This window comes from Coregonus clupeaformis, chromosome 7 (assembly GCF_020615455.1).
Source record: "Coregonus clupeaformis isolate EN_2021a chromosome 7, ASM2061545v1, whole genome shotgun sequence".
NCBI lineage: Eukaryota > Metazoa > Chordata > Actinopteri > Salmoniformes > Salmonidae > Coregonus > Coregonus clupeaformis.
Genome location: NC_059198.1, coordinates 8,872,800 through 8,888,610, shown reverse-complemented (window position 1 = coordinate 8,888,610; position 15,811 = coordinate 8,872,800). Strand labels below are relative to the sequence as shown.

Below are 15,811 nucleotides of genomic sequence, written 5' to 3'. Positions count from 1 at the left end.
GCCAACTGATGTGTAGAGTCCTTTTTTAAAAGTGAGTATACACAGATCTGGGCTCTCCAACCCTGTTCCTGGAGAGATACTGTCCTGTAGGCTTTTACTAAAGCCCTAATCTAGCGCACCTGATTCTAATAATTAGCTGGAGCAAAATCCTGCAAGACGGTAGCTCTAAAGGAACAGGGTTGGAGAGCCCTGACGTAGATTGATCTGTACCTGACTGCCTGTTAGACTGTCAGAAAGAGTTGGCTATCTGAATGTGTGTTTATTAGCACTACAGCAGTTCACCTTTACAGTGTGTGAGAATGACTAAAATAGACAGACCGATATATAGTTTGAAGTGTTTTTCTGCCAAATGATGTCACAGTGTTAATTCTAACTACTCCAATATGTTGTGGAACCATACCGAGGCCTCCTGTGCCAAGTAGTTATACCAGATGGCGTCGCTTGGCCATGTTTTCCCTGGCATAATGCACAATCAGGCTGACCGCATGCGCACATGGCAGTGTACACATATGAGCTTCACACTGCTAAAAACAACCTAATAACACATTGCAGACACTCGCATAGCTCTCAACATTAAATATTATTGCCATTAAATCCTGTAGTGTGTACTATACACAGACACCTGTACTAACCGCACACAGTCCAGTGAGTTGTATACACATGCTGATAAACAAAACATTATGTACACTTGAACCTTATTACCCTGCAGACCAACACATTGTTAGCCCTGTGCAGATGCACAGACAGGAAGTGATGTCAGTCCCTGTCACCGGGGAGATGGAGATGGTTGCTTAGATACCATGACACTGGGTTCTTGTTTCTAATCTTTTTCCTCCACCTCTCCCTCACATGTACTCACACACACACACAGAAAGACAGAGACACTGACTAGTTCCCCAGTGGCTGGCGTTCATCTCTCATTTGGACCCCTCCTTCCATCACTGGACGACCCTGTGAGCTGACATTCTCCCTCTCTCTCTCTCTCCCTTTCTCTTCTCTGTCTTTCTAATGGGCTGAGTTAATCTCTCTGTATTTCGACATCACTGCGTATGCTTTAATGCCAGCTACACGTCTTTGAAATGTTGATTTTACCATATGAGCAGGGAAGTAGCAGAATAGTATGCATGATACTAGAAATAGAGTATGTTGATTTTGTTGTGATATATACTGAGTTGATAGAGCAGATGTTGTGACCTAGCTCTTTTGCCTATGTTATTGAATGAGACTGTTGACACTGTTCCTCTAGCTGTGGTTTGTCCGTCCTGGTTGTCAAGGGGACAGAGGGCCATTGTGTGAGCCTGTGGAGTTTATTGGCCTGGTGGGGTTTATGGGTCTGGGGGCAGAGTTTGTTTTATGGCATGCTGGAGGAGGTGTTCACAAGGCCTGCTGGTGGAGGAGAGGAGGAGTATTATCAGGCCTAGCGGTGAGTGGATGTGTTTTTAGTGCCTTCTGGTACAGCTACATTTAGCCTGGAGAGGGGATGATATCATGCCTTAAATTGGATTGGTGTTTACTCTTTAGGGCCTGGTGGTCGAGGTACACTGGGCCTGGTGGACGAGGTACACTGGGCCTGGTGGTCGAGGTACACTGGGCCTGGTGGTGGAGGCCAATGCAGCCTAATGGATGTGGGGTGCCAGATGGTGTTGTTTGTGATGGAGGAGGTGTATCGACTCAGTAGTGGAGATGCAGGCTTGGTTAACTCTGTGTCAGAGTGCAGCTCCTCTTTCTCTACCAAGCGCAACACAGTGTAGTCAGATAATAATAATAATAATAATATGCCATTTAGCAGACGCTTTTATCCAAAGCGACTTACAGTCATGCGTGCATACATTTTTGTGTATGGGTGGTCCCGGGGATCGAACCCACTACCTTGGCGTTACAAGCGCCGTGCTCTACCAGTTGAGCTACAGAGGCCTCCAGATGCTGCAGAGAGTTCAGCTCTGAGATACTGAGAAGGGAAATACAGAAACAACAGAAGAAGAGAAACAGGGTGCCTCCCGCACGGCCGGTGTGTCTGGCTCACTTCATACCCTACAGTCTCCATGCTGCTGAGACCCAGCCGAGTGCTAACGTAGCACAGCTCCCAGCTAACGCAGTTAACGCTAACAGAGACTCAACTCACAAACACAGCAACATCCACACCACAGCAGCCATGAGATCTGAACATTACCCAGGGCACAGGGAGCTACAGCAGCCAAGCACATCTCAATGTGCTAACACAGCACAACACAGAGAGGAACAGGAACATGAACACGGTGTAGCAGGACAGAGCATTAACAAAAACGCAGAGCCGCAGATACTAGATTGCAAGTGCTCTACCTTCATATGAACTGTATTAATTCTCCCAGTGGCTCCCATCTCTATTCATTTAACGGCTTGTGGTGTCCACTCAATCAGTCACTTATATGCTGCCCAGACGGCCAGAACAGAACCCAGCACCGGAGGGAGGGGGGGGGGTTCACTCCAGATCACACAGCCTGAGAAGACACTGCGGTACAGGGACACAAACAGGGAGAGAGAGAGAGAGAGAGAGAGAGAGAGAGAGAGAGAGAGAGAGAGAGGGAAGGAGGGGTGGATGTGTGTGTGGCTCTTTTAAATAATCAGGGTGGAGAGATGAAGAGATTGGAGGTGAAAAGAGAGCGGTCTATATCAAGGGTGAAAGAGATTGAGAGGTTCAAAGTGGAGGAAGAACAGTCAATATCAAGAGGCAGTGATAGGGAGAGATCCAGGCAGACAGACAACAGCACTGTGTGAGAGAGAGGAGAAGAGAGGGAGAGAAGGAGGGAGGGATGTGGTGTGTGTGAGTTAGAGAGAGGGAGGGATATCCACTGCACTGTTGTGTGACTGGAAATTTAATAGAGAAAGGGATGGAGGGAGGCATGCAGGGGAGGAGGAGGAGGGGAAAAGGAGAAGGGGAGAGCGATGCAATGCAAAAGTGCTGCACATTGGTATGGAATTCCAGGGGACTTCTATAGGCTGTGAACAATGGTACACCATTGTTAGGGGACAGGGAGGAGAGTAAGAGGGAGAAAGAGAGCTAATCGTATAGATGTGACGTCAGTGGAGTGAGTGGTCTATTGTGTACTGCAGCGAGTGGAACTGGTGGGTTAAACGGAAGAGAGACGGTGGGGGGTAAGGGGGTGGGGGGGCAGCTTAGGCCATGTACATAGTGGGGGCATTGAGTGGGCACCATTCCAAACACAGACCTTAGAGGGAGCCCCAATCACATGTAACGTACTAACTTTCATGAAATTGTCCGTTACTCACATGGAATGAAAAGGAAGGTATAGGGAGATAGGACACCACAATGATGGAGATACAGGCTGCCTTCACACAAACAGAAGTTCTGTGTGTGTGTGTGTGTGTGTGTGTGTGTGTGTGTGTGTGTGTGTGTGTGTGTGTGGTGTGAGTGTGAGTGTGAGTGTGAGTGTGAGTGTGAGTGTGAGTGTGAGTGTGAGTGTGAGAGTGAGAGAGAGAGAGAGAGAGAGAGAGAGAGAGAGAGAGAGAGAGAGAGAGAGAGAGAGACTGGGAGAGGAGTGGCTGTGAGAAAGACTGATTCACCATGTCTGAATATAGAATGTTATCAATTCACCATTAATCGCCCATCTGATTATCCCCTGCCCCCCCCCCTTCTCTTTCTCTCTCTCTATTGCACAGACGCAGTCTCTCATTGCAATGACCTCTCCCTCCTCTCTCAATCCCCCAATCGCTGTCTCCCACTGATACGCCCCCTCCCATCCCTGAGTATCACAATATTGATCTCATATTTTAGAGAAATCATACTAAATGGAGAGGACACAGACCCGCACTGAAAGATTCATAGCAATAATTGAACGTGCACGCTCGGGGGTGGGGCTATAGGTACTGTATGTGCTTGATCGTTGCCAAGGGAACCTGTCAGAGCCAAACAGCAGAGAACGTTCCCTAATAAAAACACACATGCATCTCTAACCCCCCCCTCACACACACACACTCTACCTCTCTCTCTATATATATCCCTCTCTCTCTATCCCTCTATCGCTCTATCCCTCTCTCTCTCCCTCTCCCTCTCCCTCTCTCTCTCCCTCTCCCTCTCTCTCTCCCTCTCCCTCGCTCTATCCCTCTCTCTCTCCCTCTCCCTCTCTCTCTCCCTCTCCCTCTCCCTCTCCCTCTCTCTCTCCCTCACCCTCTCTCTCTCCCTCTCCCTCTCTCTCTCCCTCGCTCTATCCCTCTCTCTCTCCCTCTCCCTCTCTCTCTCCCTCTCCCTCTCTCTCTCCCTCTCCGTCTCTCTCCCTCTCCACCCCCCTCTCCTCCTCTCTCTCACTCTCTTTCTCTCTCTACCTACTCAACTTCAAACCCTGAGTATAACCTGTAGAGTAACAACTAAAAAACACAAAGATGCACATTTATCTTAATCAGCTTTCTGTCAGGATTACATGTATTTCACTGGAGGCTGCTTAGGGGAGGACGGCTCATAATAATGGCTGGAATAGAGTCAATGGATTGGTATCAACCACATGGAAACCATTTATTTGATGTGTTTGATACCATTCCATTGACTCCATTCCAGCCATTATTATGAGCCGTCCTCCACTCAGCAGCCTCCACTGTTGTATTTACAGCAGCACACGCTTTTCGATCTAGCAACATAAAGTCCGTTTAGGGAGATCGTCCATTATACCCAGTGAAGCAGTGAGAATATGTGTCTTGCATGATCTGCTATTTGTGACATGTGACAAATGTGTTTTGTTCACCTTCACACACCTGCACCATAAAGCATGGATAATAAGCCCACCTTTTCAAATACTCAATTTGGAGTGTGGCTTTCATTTGCGCAACAACTTTGGGATGAATCATTCTATTGATTGATATAGTTTCCCCAACTTTGAGAAAGTAAACTATTCAGTAGAATAACAAAACGTGTTTAGGACGCTGTTGGTGTATGAATCTATATAGCAATATTCATTGCGTCCTCGTTGCGTCGTAATGAGAGGAGTGGGATGTGCATCACCAAAGCGCAACAGGGACAATAGTAAACACCTACTTGTCGGATACAGGGAATGCCAAGGGGCATCTACACAACAGAGGTGCAGTACTTAATTGTATAACATAATAAGAAAGACTAGCCTACATATCGAATAAAGTTATGTAAGTTAGTAATCGTGCTGCCTGGCCTGCCTCTGAGACAAGGGCAAAGAATCCTATCCAACCAGACTGGTCTCAATCAACGGGAAAAGGTGCATTTGTTGTTGTTGTTTGTTGGAAATTCTCATCCCTTCCAGCCGTGCGCGCGTGTTTATAGTGGCCTACGCATGCCTGGAGAAACAGACATGTTTCATTTAGATGTCGCTATTCGTAGTTAAACGAAATAGTCTATTAGGCCTATGTTTCGTTTTTCCATCACCCTCTTTCGGTGGTTGTATTTTACCATCTGGTCATGTAGGATGAACGGGCTCTGCTTACTTAGATCGGGAAAACACAGCGCTATGGTACAAGCGCCGCAAAAGGGTGAATCAATTTGAGAGAGAGAGAGAGAGAGAGAGAGGGCGGGTTGGAGAGAGAGAGAGAAAGGACGATAGTGAGAGAAAGGGAGAGAAGACGCTGACTATAGGCTACGCCTCTGCAGTTTAAGGAATATATTAAAGGGAAAGGTAAGATTCATTAAATGGTATCAGAGTATAAGGGACGTTATTCGTGTGTCGCATGTTAAACAAACCCCATTGTTGACTTTGGATTCCCAGCTTTCTTTCATAAAGCATCGTTTATCTGCTGAATAGTTTTCGCTGTTCCATGATATTTCATTTGCGGTTGTCGTTAGCGAATTAATGCGGTGGTATCTGTATTTGTGTGTTTGCGTGCGTTTGTGCGCACGTTCGTCTGTGCGTGCACGCAGCGAAGCGCATCAATGTAAACTGATAAATGTTAAGGCTATTGCTTTAATAAGGACGGCGTTTCAGAATTGATAGGACAGAATATCAACCATGTTTCTGGAAAGAAACAAGCGGATAGCCTACATTATCGTCCTGAAATGTGAGGGTTATCGGCTCCTTAATCCATTAATTGTGGCGAGACAATACATTTAATTTGTTGACAGTACTTACGAATGAAACAGGAAAGTCAAGTGATTCGTGTACTTCATACTTCCTTCATAACAAGACGTGCGTGCGTCTCGTTAAATTGCCTGTTTGTGACATTGGTGTCGTGTCTTTGGCAAATAGCATTGATAAAAATTGATTAATGCAAACGGAAGTAGCCTAAATAAAGGTTATAATTATTGCCTATAATTATAATCATTGTTTTGCTATGGCTCGTATTTCACAGTTCTGCTTAGGAGCCTAATGCGTGGCTTATTAAATATGTCTTATTCAATAGGCCTATAGTTCTGAGAAAAAGTTATTAGGCTATACCCACTGGGCACAGACGTCACTTTAACGTCTATTCCATGTTGGTTTCATTGAACTGACGTGGAAACCACGTTGAGTCAACTAGTGTGTGCTCAGTGGGTACTATTAAGCCACATTATTTGCGGTCATTTGTTTTGTTTGGTTATTCTCTCTTGAGAATGATTAGTGTCCCTTAATAGTGTGAATAATGCGGAAGCACCGTGCGCGGCACATGACCGAGGCATGCAGGTTAAGCCACTATAACTGTGGCCCACAGATGAGACCCTCTGGCTGAGAACAAGGAGCAGATAGATTAGGGCTGATGAATGAAGATCTACCGCCTCTATCTGCAACACAACGATACGGTTACGAGCGGATTGAAATGCTAATGTGCAGCAGTGTGTTTCGGGTGGGCAGTCTGGCAGAATGAGATTGCTGCCTGGCACGGCAGTCAGTGGGCACCGTTTGATTTCGTGAGTTTATCATAGGGGCTAAATTATTAATGGGGCGTTAGAGGGCAACATTTGATTAGATTGTGGGTGAAGTGTGTTGTGCGATGGGTAGTTAGGCTAGAATGGGGGAGAGGAGAGTGCTTTAAAAGAGGCCCTTCAAGCACTGGTCCTGGGCCAGTTCTGCCTCTCAGCTGGTTGTGGATGGCTGAAGTTGTAATTCAGCTCCAAGCTGATTTTGGAGCAGTGCTCAGAGGCATTTCTGTTTGAGATATGACTGGGGCAAAGCTGCCATTCTGAGAATGAAACGTTATTTAATTGTGAATTTGTGGAGTTGGATTTAAGGGTTAAAGAGATGAAATAGAGAGCAATTGACAGAAAAAGTTAATAGACCAATACACAATTTTGAGAGAATATTTTCCCCAGGAGACAAAGGAGTGAGCAAAATGAACACTGGTTAAAATAGCTGATGTCTGACTTTATACTCATCTCATTTTAGTAGACGCTCTTATCCAGAGCGACTTACAGGAGCAATTAGGGTTAAATGCCTTGCTCAAGGGCACATCGACAGATTTTTCACCTAGTCGGCTCAGGGATTAGAACCAGCGACCATTCGGTTACTGGCACAACGCTCTTAACCACTAAGCTACCTGCCACCCTCTGGTTCATTCAATCATCTAAACCTCATCCACTGCTGGTCTTAAACATAGACCCAGTCCCATAAACCAGTCTCACTGCTGTTACATCTGTGGAGGCAGTGGAAATTGTATTCATTAAACATTGGCACCATGTCAGATTTGATACTTGTTAGTACCTACCACTGCTTCACTCTCAATTGCTCAGTGAACGACTGTGATGTATGCCATTATAACTACAAGCCTACGCGCTTATTCTTAACCATTTCGCTTAGGACTACAGATGTAAAAATGTAAGGCAACGTTAAGTTTTTAATGTTTCCCTTATAGCGGTGTTTAAAGTGCTCAGATCAAACGGTGCCTGCTAGTACATGTGAGGTGGAGCTGTGTGGGTAATCAAAGTGCACATCCCTCTCCTCTCCACTCGTAGGACCAGTACACGTCACAGAGTGGCCCTGGGTGGATGAGAAGAATGTCACTTTAAATATCACATGACAGACAAGGCCTTTTAGCCAAGGGCAGGGTTTTAAAAAGATCAAGACATCTCGTAGCTGTAAAGACAAGGATAAATCTAGCTCTTGAAACACACGCAAATGGTTCTTTCCCTTCCTTCATTCCTTCCCTCCCATCCCCTCACCAAAGATATTCCCTAAAAATGTCCTTGAGATGAATTGAAACAAATTAAAACCAGACTGGGTCAAAAGGTCACCAATAACAAGGGGAAGACAGTCAGAGGAAAACAAGACAATTATTTATTAAGCATTGTCCTCTACGTACATTTACGTCATTGAAGGGCTTAGATGTAATTTCCCCAGGCTTCACACTCCAAGCAAATCCAGAAACCTGCTACACTAAATTAGTAAAGGCCTTGGAACTGTTAGGGATCTGTCATGTAGCTGTGGCCCAGGCTGACCCAGAATCCTTTTCAGTCTTGACGGTGCACAGCCATGGCAGCTCTTCACCTAATATGCGTGTTATTAAAATTAAACAATGTCATAATTCACAAGGAAAGGTTAATTCAGATTACTTAATAGCGTGCAAGTGGAATATTTTATTCAAGCCATAGTTGGCCTGCTGTAGGACATACCATGCATTTGAACTCTTACCCCATTCACCCAAACTGAGTTGTTGTTAAGGAGCACTGCTTGGAATTGACATCATTTTTGCTTTGTCCCAGTTAGCTAGCTTTTAATATAGATCTCACTAGATTTTAATATAGAGCTTGCTAGATTTTAATATAGAGCTCACTAGATTTTAATCAAATCAAATGTATTGATCATATACACATGGTTAGCAGATGTTATTGCGAGTGTAGATGTTAGAGCTCACTAGATTTTAATATAGAGCTCGCTACATTTTAATATAGAGCTCACTAGATTTTAATATATAGCTCGCTAGATTTTATTAATACAGTAAAGAATAAAGGAACATCATTGCGTTAGCAAGCCCACAGAATCCACACAAGCCTCTGGTTGGCTGTTTGCCTCAGAAAGAGAAGAGCGGACAGGTCAACTATGCCCAGTCAGCAGGCTAATTTGAACTGTTAAATAGTTCATTTTAACACATTTGCAAACATGCCCTACAAAACCAAGCCGAGAGTCATAATGTTGTTGTTGTCACAAATTAAGTGTGGGATGGGTGATCTCAGTCATTTGAGAAATCAGGCCAGCCTGCACTTTAATTTCAGAGTCACATCACTGCATAACTGATGAGGCAGATGAAAACAAGCAAACAGGAACAGGGGAGATTACACCTGCACACCTGGCCAAGAGCAAAGCTGTCTGGGACTGGGAGATAATGCCTTACTCTCTCTGGGCTCTCGGCACCTGAATCAAGTGCTTTCAGACTTGAGCACTGTCAATCTGCACAGCCCTGTTCACCATTTTGGAGTGTTACGTTAGAGAGAAAATACCACAGTAAAACTTGTCTTTTACTGTATAAATGTGGGTGTGAGTGTGTGTGAGAGAGAGAGAGACTTGACTTTTTGAAAGAGAACAAGATGGGGATATAGATGAGACTGGCACTATTCTAAATAGGGCAAGAAGTTGGCTGATCTCTATATAGGCTGGGATTGTCATTGATTGATAGCAGCCCAACTTGCTGGTGTCGACAGGATGGAAGTTGAAGTTGACCGCTAGCTTGCTTAAGAGACTTGCTGATCAGCTATGATAGGCTGAATTTGTGGGAACAACCTCGGGCTGGCCCTGAATAATGCAGTGTGATGAACCGCAAGGCATTACAGCCTCTGTTATCATGTCACACATATCAGCGTTTGTCCCCACATGTGCCTATACATTGTCCCCACATGTGCCTATACATTGTCCCCACATGTGCCTATACATTGTCCCCACATGTGCCTATACATTGTCCCCACATGTGCCTATACATTGTCCCCACATGTGCCTATACATTGTCCCCACATGTGCCTATACATTGTCCCCACATGTGCCTATACATTGTCCACACATGTGCCTATACATTGTCCACACATGTGCCTATACATTGTCCTAACCACGGGAGGGAAGGACAAAGATCTAGGTTTCCTTTTGCATGATCTGGCATCACTTAAATCTCAATAACCAGGGTCTGGATATTGGATGAGCACTGACTGACCCATTCTCAGCAGAGCTGCTAAGCTGCCTGCCACTGATGGCAGAGCAGATATAATTAGCTGTGATTGGTTTGATTGAGTGTCCAGCCCAGGCCTGGGTGTCGGCCCTTCTGGGGCCATGATGACTGTCCGGGCATTAATTATTGAATAATAGTTGGGAGAATGGCAATGGTTAATGATATCAAATGAATACCATAATCCATTGAATTGACATCATTAGAAATAGTGGAATTTCCCCTGGGGGGGATGTGCTCATCGTGTTTATGTCTCTTACAGCAGGGGAGTCTGGGTAGGGACTGGGAGCCATAGATAGGTTTCCTTCATGTGTTAATGAAAGGTACCGTGGGAGTGAGAGTGGTCTGCTCTACTAGACTGCTTTGTAGGGACAGCTGGGTAGGCACTATAAGGTTCAACCATGTGTTAGTAAAGCCGGTCGCATAATGGAGCGCGATCATGCTGCTGGAAGCGGTAGGGTTACGGTTGGATCGTGTTATTAAAAATTTGTCGGGTAATAAAAGTGGTCAGTTTTACACGGTTCGGTCGTATATATTGGCTAAGCCGGCTGGGTGATGGTGGTTGGGTGGGGAACTTTGGTTAGATCATGTGTTAGTTAATGTGATGGGGTAATGAACACAGTCAGGCTTTCAGTGACCTCTCTGCTTTGGAGGCATGGCAGCTTGGCTGCATCAAGGCACAATATCTTGAGGGAGTTTGTTTCGGGTCAGTGGCAGCATAATAGCTCAATACAGCCATGCAGAGTCAGACAAACTGAGGCTGGGGGCTTTTCCTCTGTCTGCTTCACTGGCTATGTGTGATCAGAGAGCACTACTGTTAGCGCCTGCCTGCCTGCGAGGATGTTGATGATGATGTTGATGATGTTTATTACAGTGTAATGGTGATGGTGTTGATGATAATGGTAGTAATGCAGCAACTAGACTTTGCCATGATCTTGCCATGATTATGATGACCACCAAGCATCATGGGGCGGCAGGTAGCCTAGCGGTTAAGAGCATTGGGCCAGTAACTGAAAGGTCGCTGGTTCGAATCCCTGAGCCGACTATTTGAAAAATCTGATGATGTGCTCTTGAGCAAGGCACTTAACTATAATTGCTCCTGTAAGTCTCTCTGGATAAGAGCATCTGCTAAACAACTAAAATGTAAATAAGCATCTTGCTGAATACCATAGGTAGATCATTACCAAATTGTATTTTTGGTTGACTGTTTGGTGAGGTCACTGTTTGGTGAGGTCACTCCAACAATGCTCCACTAGGTGAGTGGGAACATGACTGAGAAGAACACGTAGGCAGAGCAGAGGTCGTGGTTGGTCCTGGTTGTAGGAAGTCACATGTAGATGTGGGAGGGCTACACATCCAGGCTGGTGATGTCACAGGGAGAATGTGACAGTGGGGGAGAGCAGTTCTAGTCCTTGGTGTCTCCTAGTAGAGTTCTCTGAAGATCAGAGAGGAGCAGGCAGGCAGCAGTTAGTGACGTCATACATTATTACTGTGATAAATCACAGATTCTGCCCTATGGTTTGGAAGGATGATTATTCTGAGTGCCATGGTGAACAACACGCAAGCCTTTTTTATTTTGTTTCTCCTCTTCTCAGGGGTCTGCTGGCTGGGGTTATACGGAGAGTGTTGACTCAGTTGTACTCATTTATGTATATGTTTTGCCACTCTTGCATTTTTTTCTCTCCTAGTTTTTAACTGGGTGCAGCAGCACCAGTGAGTGAGAGCCCCAGCCCCAGCCCCCAGGCCAGGCCCCAGTCCTCAGTGTGGAGTGATGGAGCTGCCCCGTGTTGGGAACTGCAGAGCCAGGCGACGAACACCCCTGCTGCTGATGTGACGGAGACATGCAATATGGTGAGTGAGCAGGTTACTATGGCAACCCAAGTCTCTGTGCGAGCGCTTCCATTTCGCACAGCGTGGGAGAGAGGGGTGGAGAGAGACCGTGGAGAGGGGAATGATGTAGAAACCAGCGGAGGAGAGGAGAGGTGTGGAAAGAGCAGTCGGACTGAAAGGGGTGAGGAGAGAGAGACACAAGCGTTATATGAAGAGAGGATAGACAGATCACAGAGGAAAAGAAGAGGGATGATAGAGGGAGTGGATGGAGTAAAACTAAGTGAGATGTGAATGATGGGGTGAGACCAAGGAGGCATGATAGAACAGTAAAGCAGAAGGGAGGGATGACAGGGACGTGTCCTGTGATAAAGAGGTGCCCTGCTGTCAGGTATACAAGCTTGTTATTTTCCTATTTACACCTCCATATTCTCATCCAATACCTTTCTCACTCCATATACAGTACGTTTTCCATGTATCTCTCTCTCACTGTCCCTCCATTCATCCATCTATCCATCCATCTCTCTCTCTCTCTGTGTATCTGTTTCTCCCTCTCGCAATGATTCGGTTGGCACGGCACTCTGCTGTGAGAGAGACTGACACAGTGTCAGTCTTGGTGACTGGTCTCCATGGAGACGTCCATCAGTCAGTCTGTGTCAGTGTTTCCTAGGCGAATCCTTATCGTGTTTGTCAGTGAGGGTGTTTATCTGTCTGTGTATTAGTCAGTGTGTCAGTCATATAGCATGCTGGGGCAAGGCCTGGATGGATGGGGAGTGTTACTTAACACACACACACAAACACACACAATATGCCGTCACACATAAGGACATACATTTAAAAATGCACATATGGTACTGTAGACACACATAGAATGTTACACACATAGAATGTTACACACATAGAACATGTGAGGATAAATGCACAAACACTCATACACACACACATTCTATGCATTCTGTAAAACACATCATATTTTGACCCCACAAAAACAATCACACACGCTTGCTTGCGTGCCTTTCCCCTGCCGTGGAAAAGGCAACTTGAAAAACAAGGTTTGACGAAAAAAATGCTGAAGCAAGTTCTCACAAAAATAGCTTGGAGCAACAAGCAGTGCTGAGCTATGCTGTGTCTGGAGGGGCTTTGAAGGGAGCCGGTGAAAGGGTGGCGTTTACATGGCTCTGTAAATGGCTGAGAGACATTTTGATTAACGGCTGACTCCGGCTTCCCCCTCAGCGCACAGGAATTGAGTGTATCAACATGCTTAACACCCTTAAATACAGATTAATTGTTCATGAAATCGGCATCTCGCAATTAATTGAAAATTAAATACAGAAATATCTAATTTCAAGTATTCACACCCCTTTGCTATGACACTCCAAATTGAGTTTAGAAAGAAACACACCTGTCTAAGGTCCCACAGTTGAAAGTGCATGTCAGAGCAGAAATTATAGTCCAAGGAACTGTCCGTACATCTCCAAGATATAATTGTGATGAGGCATATATCAGAGAGAAAAATGTAACTCTTTGGCCTGAATGCAAAACGCTATGTCTGGAGAAAATCAGGCACAGCTCATCATCCGCCTAACACCATCCCTACCGTGAAGCATGGTGGTGGCAGCATCATGCTATAGGGATGCTTTTCATCAGCAGGGAGATTGGTACGGATAGAGGGAACAATGAATGGAGTCAAATACAGGCAAACCCTTGATACCATGAAGTCCAATGAACTGTCCGTACATCTCCAAAATAGAATTGTGATGAGGTATATACAGTGCCTTGCAAAAGTATTCATCCCCCTTGGTGTTTTTCCTATTTTGTTGCATTACAACCTGTAATTTAAATTGATTTTTATTTGGATTTCATGTAATGGACATACACAAAATAGTCCAAATTGGGGAAGTGAAATTAAAAAATAACTTGTTTCAAAAAAGTATAAAAAATAAATAACGGAAAAGTGGTGCGTGCACATGTATTCACCCCCTTTGCTATGAAGCCCCTAAATAAGATCTGGTGCAACCAATTACCTTCAGAAGTCACATAATTAGTTAAATAAAGTTTAATTTTTTTTAAAATTTAGAATCCATTTTGAATTCAGGCAGTAACACAACAAAATGTGGAATAAATCAGGGGGTATGAATACTTTCTGAAGGCACTGTATAGTCGTCTAGTGAATGTTAGAGTTAAGATGTTAACATTGAAAGGTCTTTCATCCCAGCATGCAATGATGAGTGGTATGAAGCTTGCAGTGAGGGATTTGAGCATGTGGGGAAGGTAATGTAATGTGTGTTAATGGGAGTCCTTTAGCAGGGTGATGAACACAGTGACTTTTAATCTGCTGCTCATGGCCCTTCCTCTGAAGGGGAGGAGGACTCTCTCTCTCTCTCTCTCTTGCTCTCTCTTTGTCCTGTATGAGCAATTCTGAATAGATCAGGCCTTCACTCTGCATCCTGAATTCTAATGCCCACAGACTGTGTGTGTGCATTGAGAGAGACTGCTTAATGTGTCTACGTATAGAGTAAGTGTGTGTGTGTGTGTGTACTGCTAAGTCATGCTTTACAATTTACCCCGGCTATATTGAAAGTGTTAAGGTCTCATAATTTATCAAACAAGAACTCTGCAATATTTATTCAATGACTTATGATACATTATGTTAATAATAATAATAATAATATGCCATTTAGTAGACGCTTTTATCCAAAGCGACTTACAGTCATGCGTGCATACATTTTTGTGTATGGGTGGTCCCGGGGATCGAACCCACTACCTTGGCGTTACAAGCGCCATGCTCTACCAGCTGAGCTACGTAATTTGCTTAAATATGGATTACCAACTGTCAAAAACCGATGTTGTCCCTGACATACAAAAATGTGTTTTATATAAACCTGTGTGTGTAAAAAACATGGCATGGGATGAGGGTTGAAATCAATATGAAGCACAATAGTAGTGTTTTCACCTGAATCTGGTAGCTGACTGGCACAATCGTCCCCTGTCCTCCTGTGCCTGTAGGCCAGGGAGGGTATTGACTGCCACCATTGATTTACCTGTACTAACAACCCCACTCGAACCCTGTGCACAATATTTCAATAACCTGGGGGCTTCCTCCCCTGAGATCCACATAAATCAGGTATTACTGAGCCAACACAAAGCAGGAAGTTAGCACACTATTAGTCACACTGCTTACAGCGCACCCTGCATTGTGTGTGTCAGTGTGTGTGTGTGTATCAGTGTGTGTGTGTCAGTGTGTAAGTGTGTCAGTGTGTGTGTGTGGGCATGTGACATCAGCTCTCATTCAACAACAAGGCCAGTGCTCCTCCTGTGTATCAGGGTAGGGGTGGAGGAGAGGTGAGGTGGAGGGGTGGTAGGGTTGGAGGAGAGTTGGGGTGCAGGTGGAGGCGTATCAGGGTAGGAGTGGAGGAGAGTTGGGGTGGAGGCGTATCAGGATAGGGGTGGAGGAGAGGTGAGGTGGAGGCATATCAGGGTAGGGGTGGAGGAGGGGTGGAGGTGGAGGGGTGGTAGGGTTGGAGGAGAGTTGGGGTGCAGGTGGAGGCATATCAGGGTAGGAGTGGAGGAGAGTTGGGGTGGAGGCGTATCAGGATAGGGGTGGAGGAGAGTGGGGTGGAGGTGTATCAGGGTAGGGGTGGAGGAGGGGTGGAGGTGGAGGGGTGTTAGGGGTGGAGGAGAGTTGAGGTGGAGGTGGAGGTGTATCAGGGTAGGGGTGGAGGAGAGTTGAGGTGGAGGTGTATCAGGGTAGGGGTGGAGGAGGAGTGGAGATGTAGGGGTGGAGGAGGGGTGGGGGTGGATGGGTGGTAGGGTAGGGGTGGAGGAGAGTTGGGGTGCAGGTGGAGGCATATCAGGGTAGGGGAGGAGGGGGGGTGATAAGGTTGTGGTGCAGGTGGAGGCGTATCAGGGTAGG

General features: G+C 45.5%; 1 protein-coding gene across 3 annotated transcripts in view; it reads left to right on the top strand.

The window, feature by feature from the left end:
- Positions 1 to 5,535: 5,535 nt before the first annotated feature.
- LOC121568963 (leucine-rich repeat-containing protein 4B-like) overlaps positions 5,536 to 15,811 on the top strand; it is a 32,837-nt gene continuing 22,561 nt past the window's right edge. Inside the window, exons 1-2 of one of the 3 annotated variants that reach the window (XM_041879465.2) lie at positions 5,536 to 5,630; positions 11,760 to 11,922. The gene's annotated coding sequence lies outside the window, so the exon portion shown is untranslated. Of the gene's footprint in view, positions 5,631 to 11,759; positions 11,923 to 12,053; positions 12,290 to 15,811 lie in introns of those variants that run through there. The other 2 variants (XM_041879467.2, XM_041879468.2) reach the window with 2 other exon arrangements.